The sequence below is a fragment of the Rattus norvegicus genome, chromosome 1 (genome assembly GCF_021556685.1).
Source record: "Rattus norvegicus strain SHRSP/BbbUtx chromosome 1, alternate assembly SHRSP_T2T, whole genome shotgun sequence".
NCBI lineage: Eukaryota > Metazoa > Chordata > Mammalia > Rodentia > Muridae > Rattus > Rattus norvegicus.
The window spans coordinates 125,820,641-125,840,325 of NC_141534.1; the positions used below are offsets into that span (position 1 = coordinate 125,820,641).

General features: G+C 37.8%; 1 pseudogene; it reads left to right on the forward strand.

Annotated features, from left to right (window-relative positions):
- Positions 1-19,056: 19,056 nt before the first annotated feature.
- On the forward strand, positions 19,057-19,473 carry Rbm4b-ps1 (RNA binding motif protein 4B, pseudogene 1; annotated as a pseudogene).
- The last annotated feature ends 212 nt before the right edge of the window (positions 19,474-19,685 follow it).

Below are 19,685 nucleotides of genomic sequence, written 5' to 3' on the forward strand. Positions count from 1 at the left end.
AAAAAATTTCCTGAACAAAACACCAATGGCTTATGCTCTAAGATCAAGAATCGACAAATGGGATCTCATAAAACTGCTAAGCTTCTGTAAGGCAAAGGACACTGTGGTTAGGACAAAACGACAACCAACAGATTGGGAAAAGATCTTTACCAATCCTACAACAGATAGATGGCTTATATCCAAAATATACAAAAAACTCAAGTAGTTAGACCGCAAGGAGACAAATAACCCTTTTAAAAAATGGGGTTCAGAACTGAACAAAGAAATCACAGCTGAGGAATGCCGAATGGCTGAGAAACACCTAAAGAAATGTTCAACATCTTTAGTCATAAGGGAAATACAAATCAAAACAACCCTGATGTTTCACCTCACACCAGTGAGAATGGCTAAGATCAAAAACTCAGGTGACAGCAAATGCTGGCGAGGATGTGGAGAAAGAGGAACACTCCTCCATTGTTGGTGGGATTGCAGACTGGTAAAACCATCTGGAAATCAGTCTGGAGGTTCCTCAGAAAATTGGACATTTAACTACCTGAGGATCCAGCTATACCCCTCTTGGGCATATACCCACAAGATGCCCCAACATATAAAAAAGACACGTGCTCCACTATGTTCATAGCAGCCTTATTTATAATAGCCAGAAGCTGGAAAGAACCCAGATGCCCTTCAACAGAGGAATGGATACAGAAAATGTGGTACATCGACACAATGGAATATTACGCACCTATCAAAAACAATGACTTTATGAAATTCATAGACAAATGGTTGGAACTGGAAAATATCACCCTGAGTGAGGTAACCCAATCACAGAAAAACACACATGGTATGCACTCATTGATAAGTGGCTATTAGCCCAAATGCTTAAATTACCCTAGATGCACAGAACAAATGAAACTCAAGACGGATGATCAAAATGTGAATGCTTCACTCCTTCTTTAAAAGGGGGAACAAGAATGCCCTTGGCAGGGAATAGAGAGGCAAAGATTAAAACAGAGACAGAAGGAACACCCATTCAGAGCGTGCCCCACATGTGGCCCATACATATACAGCCACCCAATTAGACAAGATGGACGAAGCAAAGGAGTGTAGACCGACAGGAGCCGGAGGTAGATCTCTCCTGAGAGACACAGCCAGAATACAGCAAATACAGAGGCGAATGCCAGCAGCAAATCACTGAACTGAGAATAGGACCCCCGTTGAAGGACTCAGAGAAAGAACTGGAAGAGCCTGAAGGGGCTCGAGACCCCTTATGAACAACAATGTCAAGCAACGAGAGCTTCCAGGGACTAAGCCACTACCTAAAGAGTATTCATGGACTGACCCTGGACTCTGAACTCATAGGTAGTTATGAATATCCTAGTAAGACCACCAGTGGAAGGGGAAGCCCTTGGTCTTGCTAAGACTGAACCCCCAGTGAACGTAATTGTTGCGGGGAGGGAGGCAATGGGGGGGAGGGTGGGGAGGGGAATACCCATAAAGAAGGGGAGGGGGAGGGATTAGGGGGATGTTTGCCCAGAAACAAGTAAAGGGAATAACATTCGAAATGTAAATAAGAAATATTCAAGTTAATAAAAAAAATAAAAAAATAAAAGCAAAAAAAAAAAAAAAAAGAGAGTCTGGTAGCTACCTCTTTTTACTTTCTTTCATATATAATGTGTACCAAAACCTCACAGTAATCTGAATGTACAGGGTAAAGCCTCTGAAACTTAAAACTTTCTTTTTGATTTGAAATTAAAGGACAGCAAATATTATCAATTTAACGGAATAATGGCAATGAGTAACAGTTCTTACAAATGATCAGATTAGGAGGGGAGTTCAAAAAAAGAATTATATATTGTTGATGCAAAGAAAGTAATTTATGAAGTAAACCAATTTTAACATCTGCAAATTTGAATTGTCTGTATATTCAATTTTCACTTGTAGTCTTTAACATTACACTATGTCTTCAGCTTGATGATTGTTCAGGAGTATATTCACATGTGGTATCTTAGAGATGTCCACTTGTAGTTGTGGCAAAAAGGAGCAGATAAGGAGGACACAAAATTTAAGTTTATTTAGAAAATGATGTGCCCCCAAAAGAGATTGGAAGGTTAAACCAACAAAATTTTAAAAGTATAAGAATAGGACATTGTTATTAGGACAAAGCAGCAACCAACAGACTGGGAAAATATTTTTACCATTCCTACATCTGATAGAGGGGCTAATATCCAAAATAAGTCAAGAAGTTAGGCTCAGGAGAATCCAAAAGACCCTATTAAAAAAGCAGTACAGAGTTAAAGAATTTTCAGCTGAAGAATACCAAATGAGTGAGAAGTACCTAAAGAAATGTTCAACAGCCTTAGTCATCAGGGAAATGCAAATCAAAAGGATCCTGAAATTCCATCTCACACCAGTCAGAATGACTAAGAAAAAGAGCTCACCTGACAACAGATGCTGGTAAGAATGTGGAGAAAGAGGAACACTCCTCCATTGTTGGAGGGATTTCAAGCTAGTACAACCACTCTGTCTCAGTAAATAATTAGAGATGCATTTCTAAATATGCATGTCTTTACTTACATTGTTAAATATCAGGCTTCTTGAAAAATTTAGATAAACAAGAACATATGCTGTTGTTAAACAAATAAAATATGCTTGATAATAAAATTTCTATTATTCAGGCTAGGAGAAACTTACTTGAAAATATTTGGTACACTTCATGTACATGGATATATTAAAAATACTGTTATGCTAATCTATGAGAAGATGAGGAAAATGATGTTTTTAGTCTCAGGACATGCTTCTGATGAGATACAAGTTAATTTATGATGGTAATTCTTCATTCAGAAACTTGAGGCTGAAACTAAATACTGATATATCTCTAAAACCTAATCTTAAAATTCTACTCATTAGTAGAACCTGCCTTAAAGTTTTAAGAAATGTAAGTTAATAGTCACTTTATCAATGAGCAAATATTTTAATATGCTCAGAAATGCGTTTGGAGTACTATAAATATAATTCATTAACATAGAAAAGATTTCTTCTGTATCTGTTTTTAAGAGTTAACCTGATATAAGTAACTAGAAACAAATGTAACATTGTTTAACATCAAATATAGTTAGTACATGATTCTCCAATTTGCTCTGAGATTGGCTGAATTTGGTATTTAACATATTTAATAGTAAAAAAATTATCCCATGGTAGACAAAAATTCCTTAGGGCTGTCCCAGGATCTAGTCCAACACATTTGTGACTTACTGTAGCTTTATAAGTTTAGAATCAGCTGCCTGTTCAGTATATTTCATATGAGAAATTCAGGCGTTAATTTTCCTTGAAATACTAAGTTTGTTTCTGAGGAGGGCAAACTCATAGACAGGTTTAGCTTGCATACTGGGTTTACATTAAGTTACAGTATAAAACCACTTCAGTTCCTGCACTACTGTAACTAAGTACATTTTACATTTTATTATTATTTTTTTATTTATTGGAACTTGTTTTGTAATGACTGCTTTTAGTAATTAACCATTTGTGACTCATGTTGAATGATCAGATGGGGGAAACGTTTGTGGTTTATAAAAATTATTAGGGTCTAAGAAATTAATATAAATTATGTAAATGCACATTATAAATGTCTGAAGACATGAAACCTTAAGTTGTGAGAGTATTAGAAAATTACTCAATATAGGCAAATATACATTGTGAAGGCCTGCAAAAATAATTTAAGTTATATAAAACATGAAAAATTAACATACTTTTTTCTATCTTGCTACAGTATGATATTAAGACTTCAATAATTCAGAATTTTAATATTCATCAATGAATTACTGAAAAGTACTACTCAAGTATCACTGACTGCTAGTACAGAAAAAACACAAAAATGTAAATTTTTCTGCTGCCATCAGCATCATCCAGCCAACACCAGGCAAAACCAGATACTTAAAAGACAACATAAAATCACAGTTAACAAAGTCTAGGACAATATGACACTGCCAGAGCCAAGGTATCTTCTACAACAAACCCTGGTTGCCTAATGGCATGTAAAACAACAAAAACATCATAGAAATTTTTCTCTACCTAAATAAATAGAATTTTGTATTTGTATAAGGATCTTACTGAATACCAAACATATTGAATCAGGAAAGAAAATCCTCCTACCTCATAATTTTAAAAGCAATAAGAGGAAATGACAAGTAACATATAAAGGTCATCCTATCAGAATTTCAACCAATTATTCTTCTGAGAATATTAAAACTAAAGGGTTTAGGCAGAGGTCTTCTAGGCCCTGAAAGAGTACAGATGTGAGCCCAGACTACTATACACAACAGTATGTTCAATTAGCATAAATAGAGAAACCAAGATACGCCCTGACAAAACAAAAATCAAACAATACCTTTTCAGCAACCCAGTCCTACAAAAAATACTAGAAGACAAACTTCAACTCAATGAAACCAATTACATTAAAGAAAACACAAAAAAATAAAAAAAATTCACAGGATTAAAACGAATAGAATAGGAACACATGACCTCTGTCCCCACCCAAAGAGACACGAACCATCACCAACATCTAAATAAAAGAAAATAATTATCATTTGTCATTATAATATCTTAACATCACTGTACTCTATTCCCCAGTAAAAAGACACAGCCACACAGAATGGATGCTTAAACAGAATTGGCTATTCTGTTGTATACAAGAAACACCTCAGAAACAAAGATCATCCATATTTTAATATAAAGAACTGAGAAAAAATGTCCAAACGAACTGACCCAAGACACAAGTTGTAATAGCCATACCGATATTTAATAAAGTAGATTTCCAACAGAAAGCAATCAAAGAGATAGAGAAGAACACTTCATACTCATCCAAGTAAATACTCAATAAGAGGACATCTTAATTCTGCATATCTAATCCAAAATGCAAGGGCACCCACATTCATAAAAGGAACATTACTAAAGCTTCCTCCACACATTGAAAACGACACCTTAATAGTGGTAATATTCCATAGCTTACTCTTACCAATGTACAGGTCATCAAAATTTAAACTAAATAGAGAAACAATGAAACTAATAAATGTTATAAACAAATGGATTTAACAGATATTTACATAATCTTTCACATGAAAACAAAAGAATATCCTTTCTTCTCAGTACCGTGTAGAATCTTCTTCAAAACTGAGCATATAATTAGTCACAAAGCAAGTCTTAATAGATCCAAGAAGAAGAATCCTAGAATTCAATGAAAATGAGGGTACACCATGCTCAAACTAATGGAAAGCTAGGAAATCAGTGGTAAGAGGAAAGTTCATAGCACTAAGTACAATCATTAATAAACTAAAGCATTCTCATATGAATACGTTAAATATATATCTGTAGCCTTTAGGAAAAAAAAACACATGCAAACAACCCAAGGAGGATTAGACGGGAGGAAATAATAAAACTCAGAGTAGAAAAATATCAAGTAGAAACAAGAGATTAATACAAAATATCAAGGAAGCACAGAGCTGTTTCTTTGAGGAAAAGCAACAAGATAGATAAACCCTTAGCAAAGCTACTGAAAGGAAGAGACATTATCAAAATTAAGAAAATTAGAAATAAAACAGGAGAAACTTTAATGGGCACTGAGGCAATTTAGTGAATCATTAGGTCTTTCTTTAAAAGCATGTACTTGACAAAATTGAAAAATCTAAATGAAGTGGATGATTTTCTAGAGCTATATCAATTATCAAAGCTGAATCAAGGTCAGATAAGCTATTCACCTTGTCCTATAACTCTGAATGAAATAGAACAAGTCATTAAAGTCTCCCATAAAAAAATATGCCCTGGAACACATGGTTTTAGCACAGAATTCTACCAGACTTTAAGAAGACTTAATGCTGATACTCCTCAGACTATTTCCCAAAAATACAAACAGAAGGGTTATTGTCAAACTCATTCTATGAGGTTATAGTCACCCTGAAACTTAAAACACACAAAGACTCAACAAAGAAAGATAATTTCACAACTTCCCTTATGAATATTGTAACAAAAATAATAAATCAAATACTCACAAATATTCAAAGAACACATTAAAGACATAATCCTCCATGACAGGTATGCTTCATGTCAGTTATGCAGGAGTGGTTCAATATAGAAAACACCCTCAGCAAACTAGCCAGAGACAAAATTAATGCAAAGAAAAAACCAGTAGCTACTATCTAAGAAAGTAAAAGGTTGAGAAAGAAGTTAGGAAGGTAATATGTTTCATAAAGCCAAAAATAATGTATAAAAGACCATGGTGTAACTCTAAGTAAGTGAAAGACTTGTATGACAAGAACTTCAAGTTTTTAAAAATAAATTGAGAAAGGTATCAGAATATAAATAGATCTCCCATGCTCATGGATTGTGTGATTAATATACCAAAAATGGCCATCTTAAAAAAAATCAATGGTCTCTGCTCCCAGACCCGGTGAGAGAGAGACCCAACCGCCTGGTCAGGTGGGCACTCCTGAGGCTGCAGAGCGGAAGAGACCACCAACTCTGCTCACCCCTGCCCACATCCCTGGCCCAAGAGGAAACTGTATAAGGCCTCTGGGCTCCCATGGGGGAGGGCCCAGGAGCGGCAGGACCCCTGTGCCTGAGACACCACCGGAACCTGAAAGAAACAGACCAGATAAACAGTTCTCTGCACCCAAAACCCGTGGGAGGGAGAGATAAACCTTCAGAGAGGCAGACAAGCCTGGGAAACCAGAAGTGACTGCTCCCTGCACACACATCTCGGACTCCAGAGGAAAAAGCCAAAGACCATCTGGAACCCTGGTGCACTGAAGTTCCCGGAAGGGGCGGCACAGGTCTTCCTGGTTGCTGCCGCTGCAGAGAGCCCGTGGGCAGCACCCCACGAGCAAACCTGAGCCTCGGGACCACAGGTAAGACCAAATTTTCTGCTGCAAGAAAGCTGCCTGGTGAACTCAAGACACAGGCCCACAGGAACAGCTGAAGACCTGTAGAGAGGAAAAACTACACGCCAGAAAGCAGAACACTCTGTCCCCATAACTGACTGAAAGAGAGGAAAACAGGTCTACAGCACTCCTGTCACACAGGCTTATAGGACAGTCTAGCCACTGTCAGAAATAGCAGAACAAAGTAACACTAGAGATAATCTGATGGCGAGAGGCAAGCGCAGGAACCCAAGCAACAGAAACCAAGACTACATGCCATCATCGGAGCCCAATTCTCCCACCAAAACAAACATGGAATATCCAAACACACCAGAAAAGCAAGATCTAGTTACAAAATCATATTTGATCATGATGCTGGAGGACTTCAAGAAAGACATGAACACACTTAGGGAAGCACAGGAAAACATTAATAAACAAGTAAAAGCCTACAGAGAGGAATCACAAAAATCCCTGAAAGAATTCCAGGAAAACACAATCAAATAGTTGAAGGAATTAAAAATGGAAATAGAAGCAATCAAGAAAGAACACATGGAAACAACCCTGGATATAGAAAACCAAAAGAAGAGACAAGGAGCTGTAGATACAAGCCTCACCAACAGAATTCAAGAGATGGAAGAGAGAATCTCAGGAGCAGAAGATTCCATAGAAATCATTGACTCAACTGTCAAAGATAATGTAAAGCGGAAAAAGCTACTGGTCCAAAACATACAGGAAATCCAGGACTCAATGAGAAGATCAAACCTAAGGATAATAGGTATAGAAGAGAGTGAAGACTCCCAGCTCAAAGGACTAGTAAATATCTTCAACAAAATCATAGAATAAAACTTCCCTAACCTAAAAAAAGAGATACCCATAGACAACAAGAAGCCTACAGAACTCCAAATAGATTGGACCAGAAAAGAAACACCTCCCGTCACATAATTGTCAAAACACCAAACACACAAAATAAAGAAAGAATATTAAAAGCAGTAAGGGAAAAAGGTCAAGTAACATATAAAGGGAGACCTATCAGAATCACACCAGACTTCTCGCCAGAAACTATGAAGGCCAGAAGATCCTGGACTGATGTCATACAGACCCTAAGAGAACACAAATGCCAGCCCAGGTTACTGTATCCAGCAAAACTCTCAATTAACATTGATGGAGAAACCAAGATATTCCATGACAAAACCAAATTTACACAATATCTTTCTAAAAATCCAGCACTACAAAGGATAATAAATGGTAAAGCCCAACATAAGGAGGCAAGCTATACCCTAGAAGAAGCAAGAAACTAATCGTCTTGGCAACAAAACAAAGAGAATGAAAGCACACAAACATAACCTCACATCCAAATATGAATATAAAGGGAAGCAATAATCACTATTCCTTAATATCTCTCAATATCAATGGCCTCAACTCCCCAATAAAAAGACATAGATTAACAAACTGGATACGCAATGAGGACCCTGCATTCTGCTGCCTACAGGAAACACACCTCAGAGACAAAGACAGACACTACCTCAGAGTGAAAGGCTGGAAAACAACTTTCCAAGCAAATGGTCAGAAGAAGCAAGCTGGAGTAGCTATTCTAATATCAAATAAAATCAATTTCCAACTAAAAGTCATCAAAAAAGATAAGGAAGGACACTTCATATTCATCAAAGGAAAAATCCACCAAGATGAACTCTCAATCCTAAATATCTATGCCCCAAATACAAGGGCACCTACATACGTAAAAGAAACCTTACTAAAGCTCAAAACACACATTGCACCTCACACAATAATAGTGGGAGACTTCAACACCCCACTCTCATCAATGGACAGATCATGGAAACAGAAATTAAACAGTGAGGTCGACAGACTAAGAGAAGTCATGAGCCAAATGGACTTAACGGATATTTATAGAACATTCTATCCTAAAGCAAAAGGATATACCTTCTTCTCAGCTCCTCATGGTACTTTCTCCAAAATTGACCATATAATTGGTCAAAAAACGGGCCTCAACAGGTACAGAAAGATAGAGATAATCCCATGCATGCTATCGGACCACCACGGCCTAAAACTGGTCTTCAATAACAATAAGGGAAGAATGCCCACATATACGTGGAAATTGAACAATGCTCTACTCAATGATAACCTGGTCAAGGAAGAAATAAAGAAAGAAATTAAAAACTTTTTAGAATTTAATGAAAATGAAGATACAACATACCCAAACTTATGGGACACAATGAAAGCTGTGCTAAGAGGAAAACTCATAGCGCTGAGTGCCTGCAGAAAGAAACAGGAAAGAGCATATGTCAGCAGCTTGACAGCACACCTAAAAGCTCTAGAACAAAAAGAAGCAAATACACCCAGGAGGAGTAGAAGGCAGGAAATAATCAAACTCAGAGCTGAAATCAAACAAGTAGAAACAAAAAGGACCATAGAAAGAATCAACAGAACCAAAAGTTGGTTCTTTGAGAAAATCAACAAGATAGATAAACCCTTAGCCAGACTAACTAGAGGACACAGAGAGTGCGTCCAAATTAACAAAATTAGAAATGAAAAGGGAGACATAACTACAGATTCAGAGGAAATTCAAAAAATCATCAGATCTTACTATAAAAACCTATATTCAACAAAATTTGAAAATCTTCAGGAAATGGACAATTTCCTAGACAGATACCAGGTATCGAAGTTAAATCAGGAACAGATAAACCAGTTAAACAACCCCATAACTCCTAAGGAAATAGAAGCAGTCATTAAAGGTCTTCCAACCAAAAAGAGCCCAGGTCCAGACGGTTTTAGTGCAGAATTCTATCAAACCTTCATAGAAGACCTCATACCAATATTATCCAAACTATTCCACAAAATTGAAACAGATGGAGCACTACAGAATTCCTTCTACGAAGCCACAATTACTCTTGTACCTAAACCACACAAAGACACAACAAAGAAAGAGAACTTCAGACCAATTTCCCTTATGAATATCGACGCAAAAATACTCAATAAAATTCTGGCAAACCGAATTCAAGAGCACATCAAAACAATCATCCACCATGATCAAGTAGGCTTCATCCCAGGCATGCAGGGATGGTTTAATATACGGAAAACCATCAACGTGATCCATCATATAAACAAACTGAAAGAACAAAACCACATGATCATTTCATTAGATGCTGAGAAAGCATTTGACAAAATTCAACACCCCTTCATGATAAAAGTCCTGGAAAGAATAGGAATTCAAGGCCCATACCTAAACATAGTAAAAGCCATATACAGCAAACCAGTTGCTAACATTAAACTAAATGGAGAGAAACTCGAAGCAATCCCAGTAAAATCAGGGACTAGACAAGGCTGCCCACTCTCTCCCTACTTATTCAATATAGTTCTTGAAGTTCTAGCCAGAGCAATCAGACAACAAAAGGAGATCAAGGGGATACAGATCGGAAAAGAAGAAGTCAAAATATCACTATTTGCAGATGACATGATAGTATATTTAAGTGATCCCAAAAGTTCCACCAGAGAACTACTAAAGCTGATAAACAACTTCAGCAAAGTGGCTGAGTATAAAATTAACTCAAATAAATCAGTTGCCTTCCTCTATACAAAAGAGAAACAAGCCGAGAAAGAAATTAGGGAAACGAAACCCTTCATAATAGACCCAAATAATATAAAGTACCTCGGTGTGACTTTAACCAAGCAAGTAAAAGATCTGTACAATAAGAACTTCAAGACACTGAGGAAAGAAATTGAAGAAGACCTCAGAAGATGGAAAGATCTCCCATGCTCATGGATTGGCAGGATTAATATAGTAAAAATGGCCATTTTACCAAAAGCAATCTACAGATTCAATGCAATCCCCATCAAAATACCAATCCAATTCTTCAAAGAGTTAGACAGAACAATTTGCAAATTCATCTGGAATAACAAAAAACCCAGGATAGCTAAAGCTATCCTCAACAATAAAAGGACTTCAGGGGGAATCACTATCCCTGAACTCAAGCAGTATTACAGAGCAATAGTGATAAAAACTGCATGGTATTGGTACAGAGACAGACAGATAGACCAATGGAATAGAATTGAAGACCCAGAAATGAACCCACACACCTATGGTCACTTGATTTTTGACAAAGGAGCCAAAACCATCCAATGGAAAAAAGATAGCATTTTCAGCAAATGGTGCTGGTTCAACTGGAGGGCAACATGTAGAAGAATGCAGATCGATCCATGCTTATCACCCTGTACAAAGCTTAAGTCCAAGTGGATCAAGGACCTCCACATCAAACCAGACACACTCAAACTAATAGAAGAAAAACTAGGGAAGCATCTGGAACACATGGGCACTGGAAAAAATTTCCTGAACAAAACACCAATGGCTTATGCTCTAAGATCAAGAATCGACAAATGGGATCTCATAAAACTGCAAAGCTTCTGTAAGGCAAAGGACACGGTGGTTAGGACAAAACGGCAACCAACAGATTGGGAAAAGATCTTTACCAATCCTACAACAGATAGAGGCCTTATATCCAAAATATACAAAGAACTCAAGAAGTTAGACTGCAGGGAAACAAATAACCCTATTAAAAAATGGGGTTCAGAGCTAAACAAAGAATTCACAGCTGAGGAATGCCGAATGGCTGAGAAACACCTAAAGAAATGTTCAACATCTTTAGTCATAAGGGAAATGCAAATCAAAACAACCCTGAGATTTCACATCACACCAGTGAGAATGGCTAAGATCAAAAACTCAGGTGACAGCAGATGCTGGCAAGGATGTGGAGAAAGAGGAACACTCCTCCATTGTTGGTGGGATTGCACACTGGTAAAACCATTCTGGAAATCAGTCTGGAGGTTCCTCAGAAAATTGGACATTGAACTGCCTGAGGATCCAGCTATACCTCTCTTGGGCATATACCCAAAAGATGCCTCAACATATAAAAGAGACACGTGCTCCACTATGTTCATCGCAGCCTTATTTATAATAGCCAGAAAATGGAAAGAACCGAGATGCCCTTCAACAGAGGAATGGATACAGAAAATGTGGTACATCTACACAATGGAATATTACTCAGCTATCAAAAACAACGAGTCTATGAAATTCGTAGGCAAATGGTTGGAACTGGAAAATATCATCCTGAGTGAGCTAACCCAATCACAGAAAGACATACATGGTATGCACTCATTGATAAGTGGCTATTAGCCCAAATGCTTGAATTACCCTAGATCCCTAGAACAAACGAAACTCAAGACGGATGATCAAAATGTGAATGCTTCACTCCTTCTTTAAATGAGGAAAAAGAATACCCTTGGCTGGGAAGGGAGAGGCAAAGATTAAAACAGAGACTGAAGGAACACCCATTCAGAGCCTGCCCCACAGGTGGCCCATACATATACAGCCACCCAATTGGACAAGATGGATGAAGCAAAGAAGTGCAGACCGACAGGAGCCGGATGTAGATCGCTCCTGAGAGACACAGCCAGAATACAGCAAATACAGAGGCGAATGCCAGCAGCAAACCACTGAGCTGAGAATAGGTCCCCCGTTGAAGGAATCAGAGAAAGAACTGGAAGAGCTTGAAGGGGCTCGAGACCCCAAAAGTACAACAATGTCAAGCAACCAGAGCTTCCAGGGACTAAGCCACTACCTAAAGACTATATATGGACTGACCCTGGACTCTGACCCCATAGGTAGCAATGAATATCCTAGTAAGAGCACCAGTGGAAGGGGAAGCCCTGGGTCCTGCTAAGACTGAACCCCCAGTGAACTAGACTATGGGGGGAGGGCGGCAATGGGGGGAGGGTTGGGAGGGGAACACCCATAAGGAAGGGGAGGGGGGAGGGGGATTTTGCCCAGAAACCGGGAAAGGGAATAACACTTGAAATGTATATAAGAAATACTCAAGTTAATAAAAAAAAATCAATGTATAGATTTAATGCAACAAAAGTATTTCATAGTTCTTTTTAGATTTTAATGTATAATGCCAAATTTTATATGGAAAAACAAAACAATCTATGATAGTTAAAAGGATCCAGAACAATTAAAAAGAAGACTTCTGTATGTATTGCTATCTCTGACTTCAAGCTTTACTACACAGAAATTGTAATTAAAAAACCACAGGGCCTCAGTATAGAAACAAAGAAATTAATAAATGGATTTGAATTGTAGATCCAGAAATAAACCCAGACATCTACAGACAATTGAGTTTTTGACAAAGTGGCCAAAACCATACAATTGAAAAGGGAGAGCATTTTCAATAATTAGTGCTGGTCTAATTTAATGTCTGCATGCAGAAGAATGGATCAAAGACCTAAATGTTAAACCAGATGCATTAAAATTAATAGGACAGAAAGAATGAAACAGCATTGAACTTGTTAGTGCAGGAGACAACTTCCTCATCAGAACACCAATGACTCAGGCAAGAACTAGTAAATAGAACTTCATGACACAGAAACACTGCCATTAGGACAAAATGACAGCTTGGAATTTGGAAAAAAATCTTCACAAATCCCACATATTACAGAGTTCTGATATTCAATGTATATAAATAACCCAAGATGCTAGATACTAACAATCTAAATAACCCAAAGAAAAATGAGTTGCAGAAGTAAACAGAGAATTCTCAACAGAGGCATCTCAAATTGCTGAGGAGCACCTAAAGAAATAGTCAGTATCTTAGTCATTAGGGAACTGCAAATCAAGATGTCTAGGAGATTCTGAAACTGTATATCCAATGGAATGGCTAATATCAAAAACTCAAAAACCAGTACGTTTGGTAAGGTTGTGTAGCAAGGAGAACACTCAATCACTGCTGGTGGGAGTGCAAACGTGTAAAACACTCTGGATATCAATTTTCTCAAAAAAATGGAATATTAATACCTCAAGTCCATTTTGTACCACTCCTGGTCAAATACCCAAAAGATGCTATACCGTCTCACAAGGACACTTGGGGGGCTGGGGATTTAGCTCAGTGGTAGAGCGCTTACCTAGGAAGCGCAAGGCCCTGGTTTAGGTCCCCAGCTCCGAAAAAAAGAACCAAAAAAAAAAAAAGGACACTTGATCAATTGTGTTCATAGTCGATTTGTTTGTAATATACAGAAACTTGAAACAGATGTTCCTCAAATGAAGAATGAATAAAGAATATGTGGTTTATTTATAAAATATGTTACTACTCATACATTAAAATGAAGTCCATCATGGATTTCACTAGCAAATGGATGGAACTAGAAAATATCCTAACTGAAGTAACCTTGAACCAAAAGTTCATGTATGTACTGACTTATAAGTAGATAGTAGCCATTATGTACAGGATAACCATGCTATAATCAATAGGCACAAATAAGCCAAATAAGAAGAATAGTAGAAGAATTACACAAGGGACAGTAGTTGAATATTTCACAGAACAGAAACAAAATAGACACTGGAGTGCAATGCAAGGAGGAAAATGGCTGGAAGTGTAGATGGGGAGGTGAGTAAGGTGGTGGTGGTTAAAAAAATGTACGTGTGTGTGTATGCGTGTGTGTGTGTGTGTGTGTGTGTGTGTGTGTGTGTGTGTGTGTGTTGTCAATTTTACGGACATGACAGATATTGGGTATGTGGGGAGACCTTAGAGCATCTATGGGAATACTGTAGTTCAGATATCCCTAGCCATAGGGATACGGATCCTGAGGTGGCCACTTCCTGTAACTAGGAAAGTCTCCTATTGGAGGTATAAGGGCAGACATTTATCCAAAAAGTCTTGAATCCAAGATGTATGCTGCATAAACATGTAGAGACAGAAATATAGAAGAGGTACTGATGAAATGTACAGAGACTCGCCAAATTGGTACCTATCCTATGGGCAAGAACCAATCCCTGAACCTTTTAGTGATACTCTATTATGCTTGCAGACAGGAGCATAACCTAAGTATCCTCTGAGAGACTCCACCCAGCATCTAGTAGAAAGAGATGCAGAAAGACACACACAAACATTAGATGGAGCTCAAAGAATCTTATGGAGAGTTGGGAGAAAGTTTGAGAGGCCTGAGGAGGACAGAGACTCCACTGAAAGATCAACAGAATCAAGAATGGACCTTTGTCAGCTCTCAGAGACTGAATCAACAACCAAAGAGAAAGCACAGGAATAACCTAGGCCCCTTGCAAATAAGTAGCAGATGAGCAAGCTTATCTTAATGCTGGGACCCAACAACTGGAGCAGGAGTTGCCCCTCAGTCTGTAGCCTGCCTGCCTATCAATTGTGTGCCACTAAATGGAATGTCTTGTGTCGCCTTGGTGGGAGAGATTTTTGCCTAGTCTTTCAGGGATTTGATTTGCTGAGGGAAGGTAGGATTAGTTGAGTTGACAACTATAAGGTAGCTTTCCCACCTAAAAGAGAAGGGGAGGTGAAATGTGGGTAGGACTTGTGTGAGTGGATTCTAGGAAGAAAAGGGGGAAGATATTGGGCTGTATAGCGAATAAATAAATAATTTTTAAAAGTAAAATCACTTAACACATACCATTCAGATAATTTTTCTTTTGTTTTTGTTTTTTTATTTTTGATTATTTAAAATGATTTCCAAATTTAAATATATTTTGCTCAACTTCCCTTCCTTAAGTTGTTCCACATTCTCTTTCCCTAACTTCCCAAACAACTTTGTTCTTTCTCAAAAAACAAGTATCTAATGTAACATCAAAACCTCGTAAAAAATAAAATAAAATAAAATCATGTCAAAAGCGCTTCAAACTTCAAACCCATCCCCCAAAACAAACAAACAAACAAACAAACAAAAACCAAACAAAACCTTAAGAGTCCGTTTTATGTTGGTCAATTACTCCTACACATGAGGTCTATTCTGGAATGTCTGATTTATACCAGTGTCATTACGTGAGAGAAAACCAACTTCTCCTCTGTAATTATGTATACATGAAAATACAGTTGTTAATGTTTATCCTAGTGATTAGGTATTAATTAATTCATTTATTCTAAATAGTAAAATAAAACATAATATGATAAAACAAATCAGCAGATTGACATTGTGTAAGACAACACAATATAAAGAAAAGCCCAAAAAAGAAGGCATAAGACTCATAGTCTTACTTCTCTCCTCACTAAGGAATGAAAGCACTAAACTAATATAATAGTATATACATATATGTATATATATAAATATAAACATGTACACCCTTTGCTGTTTTCTTAATTTCCCTAAGCCAATGTGTGCTTGATTATGTTGATTTAAGAGTTCTTGATTCCTTGCTGTAGTCCTCCTGTCCTGCTGTTTCTCCCTGCATTTATGTGGAATTCCCTGAGCTCTGCAAGGAGGAAATTAATGAATACTTTCCATTGAGTGTTGAATGTCCCAACATCTCTCATTCTCTGTGTAATGTCTAGTAGAGGGTTTTTACATTTGTCCCCATATGCCACTGGAAGAAAATTCTCTGCTGAAAGATGAACTGCACACTGCTCTATGCATATGGTAGAATGCCATTAGGAGTCATTTCATCACTATGTTTTCTTTTTTCAACAAGTTTTATTTATTTTCACCTGGGTTGGTGGGACATCTTCATTTTAGTTTCTGTGCCAACCAAGGAGCAACAGTATGTGTTACATTTTAAGGACTGTACCTTAATTGAAATCAGTTCTTAAATGGTTACTCTCACAAATTTTGTGCAATCAAGACCCTAGCACATTTAACATGCAATACAACATTTTAGTAAAGGGAGTTATGATTGTTTTGGTCTTTATGCTATTTTTTGATAGCATAAAGATTACTTTCCTATTACAAAATGCAGGGGTTAAGTTTCTATGGAGTCAACAGCTCAGCAATTTTGTGTTCAATAGAGATATCTTCTTCATGAATGGGGGTCTGGCTAGCAGTTTTTGTAGAGAAAGATATTTTTAACAACTGCCTGTATGATTTGAGGATTTCAGTGCGGCCCCATTGTCTTCCAACAAAATTAAAGGTGACCCAATCACAGTACTTGAATTTTCCTTGACTGGCATAAGATAATCACTTGAGTTGAAAGCTTTTCTTTTTATCCACATAGATCTGGGAGTGACAGATCCTGGTTCATTCATTCTTGGTATTCACATACTCTGGTGACTATATTCCATCATTTTACATTATCAAAACTGGGAGGCTTGCTTTGTAGATAGTGGTGCAGTGCAAAGTGTTATACCCTACTTTGTAGGCTTTGTGACAATCATTCCTGGACGGAGGCCAATTATTGCCCTTGAGAGAACAGTCGTCATAAACAGTGGAAATGTGAGGTGTGTATATTGCATTCCCTTTTGAATTAATCTCTTGCATCCCTGACACCTGAAGAGCAATATTTCATTCCAGTCATTAGATACTTTCTAAAACTTCTTATGCACTGTTACCTCCTTATATATTTAGAACATCTTTAAATTATCATTTTAATAGTTCTCTTAATTAATTCTGCAGTCCAGCAGAATTGATTTTGTATATGAAATAGATCTTACTTCAAAGGCTGCCTTCCAGATCAATGTCATCTACAAGAACAGTCAATACCGTTACCAGTAGGCCAATTCTCCAGACACATATCTTATGGTTAATTAGCAGGGGTCAGTAATTATTTTGGAAAGTAATTCATGAACTCCAGAATGATTTTATAAGGAGAAGCGTAGAGTAACTTTTGACTTTGTTAGATTATTTTTATCCAGTCTTCTTCCTTTCATTTTTATCATTTCTTTCACTAAATGTAGATACATAGACATCTATTTTATTTTTCAAATTAAACTTTTGCGTGATTCTTCTTCTTCACATGCTCTGGTGGCTCTGGTGGCTCTGACGCCACTGCCGGGTCTTTTTTTTTCCCTAAATATTCATGTCTTTTCATGAGCCTTTTAAACAGTTAAAATGATATCTCTCAATCTCATAGGAGTATAAGGTAACTTATGACACCCTTAATAGAAAAACTTCAATATATGCAAATATCTGTTTATGTTTTACATAACAGTATGCTTGCCTCCTGTAGAAACTACATTTTCACTATTCGAATATGCTTGGCCAAGGAAGTGGCACTATATGAAAATGTGTCCTTGAACTAGGTGTGACCTTTTTGGAGGAAGTGTTATATGATTTGGACTTCATTTTTATCGAACATTTTATGTATTTATGTTCCAAATGTTATCCAATTTTCTCCTCCTATACCCCCTCCCCCTGCTTCCATGAAAATTCTCCCACTCCCACCCACTCATTCCTACCTTAACACACTGGCATTCCCCTATACTAGGGAAACAAGCCTTCACAAGACCAAGGCTCTCTCTTTCTATTGGTGTCACACAATGCCATCCTCTGCTACATATGAGCTAGAGCCATGAGTCCCTCCATGTAAACTCTTTGGTTGGTGGTTTAGTCTCCAGGAGCTCTGGGAGGTCTGGGGCATCTGGTTAGTTGATACTGTTCTTCTTCCTATAGGGTTAGAAATCCCTTTAGCACCTTCAGTCCTTTCTCTAACTCCTCCATTGGGGTCCCTGTGCTCAATAATACATTCATATCAGGAGACATTCATTTTTTTTGTTTTTATCGGAGCTGAGGACCAAACCCAGGGCTTGCGCTTGCTAGACAAGTGCTCTACCACTGAGCTAAAACCCCAACCCCAATCAGGAGACATTCATATCAGGCTCCTGACAGCTAGTCCTTCTTGGCATCAGCAATAGTGACTGAATTTAGTGTCTACATATGGTATGGATCCTCAGGTGGGACAGTCTCTGGATGACCTTTTCTTCACTCTCTGCTCCACTCTTTGTCCCTGTATTTCCTCCCATGAGTATATTGATCCCCCTTCTAAAAAGGAATGAAGCATCCATATTTTGGTATTCCTTTGTCTTAAGCTTCATATGTTTGGTGAATGGTATCATGGGTATTCTGAACTTTTGGGCTAATATCCAACTATTATTGAGTGTATACCATGTATGTTATTTTGTGATTGAGTTATCTCACTCAGGGTGATATTCTCTAGTTCCATCCATTTGCCTAAGCTTTTCATGGAGTCATTTTTTTTAGCTGAGTAGTAAATTTTGTAAATGTACCACATTTTCTGTATCCATTCCTCTGTTGAACGACATTTGAGTTCTTTCCAGCTTTTGGCTATTGTAAATAAGGCTGCTGCATGTTGTATGGTTTTCTCAAATGCAGGAGTTGCCTTTACTTGTGGGACCACCTGGATGCTCTTGGCAATATGGTGAAGCTTTTCATTGGAAATCTGCCATGGGAGGCCACAGGGCATGAGATCTGCAAACTCTTAGAGCAGTAAGGGAAGGTGCTGGAATGTGACATCATTAAGAACTGTGGCTTTGTGTTCATAGAAGACAAGATGACCACTGAGGATGCCGTAGACAACCTGCACCAGTCCAAGCTAGAGAGAGTGAACATTAATGTGGAAGCCAGAAAGAATAAGAGCAAAGCTTCAACCAAGTTACACAGGGGCAACACCAGTTCCACTTGTATTAACCAAAAGCTTTTGGTCAAATTTGAAGAGTATGGCCTAGTCATCGAAAGTGACATCATAAAAATTTATGCCTTTGTACACATGGAACAGGCAGAGGATATGGTGAAGTCTATCAGGGGTCTTGACCAACAGTTTCAAGGCAAATGACTGCATGTACAATTGTCAATTACCTGGCTTTGGACTCTTCCTGCAATTGGAGATCAGATACGTTGCTATCGGTGTGGTGAAGAGTGACACTGGTTGAAAGAGTGCTTAGTAGACTTTACAGGGTGTGTGGTAGACTTCACTGATCAATCAGAGAACAGTATGGAGCAGTGTACATGCCTTATACTGTGTTATGGGGAGTCCATTAATTACAA